This window comes from Halyomorpha halys, unplaced genomic scaffold, assembly GCF_000696795.3.
Source record: "Halyomorpha halys isolate HHAL.00 unplaced genomic scaffold, Hhal_1.1 Scaffold529.1, whole genome shotgun sequence".
Taxonomy (NCBI): domain Eukaryota; kingdom Metazoa; phylum Arthropoda; class Insecta; order Hemiptera; family Pentatomidae; genus Halyomorpha; species Halyomorpha halys.
The window spans coordinates 20,295-21,409 of NW_027116277.1; the positions used below are offsets into that span (position 1 = coordinate 20,295).

Consider the following 1,115-nt stretch of genomic DNA (forward strand, 5'->3'; position numbering starts at 1 on the left):
ACATTAGACAGTCCATATCTCACACCTGGGCACACTAAACTCACGGGCCAAGGCGATGATTTCTGTCAAAGAAGGAATGTCGCCTTAATTTGAAGATAAAAGGGAGACAAAAGATGGACTAGGACCGAAAGGCCAATGTCCTACCCACCCCTTCTGAAGGGTAAGTAAAAGAGAGTGGGAGCATAAAAGAACCAATGAGAAGAACGGAGATTGGAAGTGGAGAGAAATCAGAAGTAGAGGGGAGAAAAGGAGTAAAAAGAGCAGGAGAGCAGTTGAGAGGGAGTTGAAGAATAGGAACAGCAGTCTTGAGAGAGACAAGAGTCGAAGACCGATTGGAGGGAATAGGTGGAAGTCACCTAATATCTAATGAATGTGTCGTATCAACATTTTTTTCTATTCATAATAATATCGATTAAAAAAGAATAATCATTTTCTTCAATGGAATTCCTTTTTTACCGATCTCAAAACCGTTAATTACCACCAAAACTGCCTGGAACCTAATAAGTTTTAGTTGAAACTTCGCCTCCTTGGAACTCTGAATGTTCTTTCTATTAGAAAGCCGTATAAAAATATATGACTTTTTATTTTAATGTACGCTGATTTCAAAAATGAATTCGCATTTATGTTACATTCAGCAAGTGAATCTATAACTTATTCAAAATTTTGTTGTTGAAACATTTTTTTTATTTGCGAATCTCCAAAAGAGAATTTCATGACACCAAAGTGATAAATTTGTACAGGAACACTATTTAAGCTCGGTAAGACAGTTTTTGTCGCTTACTAATTGTCACTATTCAGCTTTCAAGGTAAAAGGGTAATTTTAACTATATTTATTATTTAAGGGTTTGCTTCCAATTAAATGTCATTTAAGTGCGCTAATGTTTTTGAAAATCCACCTATATAACTAGATTAACCGAGCTCTAAAAATTTAAAATTCTCATTTACCGCACATCAATCACTCTTGTAACCTCGATTTCTCTACTATTGTTTTAAACACCTATCACTTAAAAAAATATAAGTTGTTGTGTGCTTTGATATTACTGAAGCCACACTGTTCCTCTTTGTGTAATCCTTATAACTTTTTCTTTTCTAGTATCTTAGAATAAATTTTATGA

General features: G+C 34.3%; 1 protein-coding gene across 2 annotated transcripts in view; it reads right to left on the reverse strand.

Annotated features, from left to right (window-relative positions):
* Window positions 1-1,115, reverse strand: part of Rhp (rhophilin) — a 96,822-nt gene that overhangs the window by 20,249 nt on the left and 75,458 nt on the right. The window lies entirely within an intron of this gene.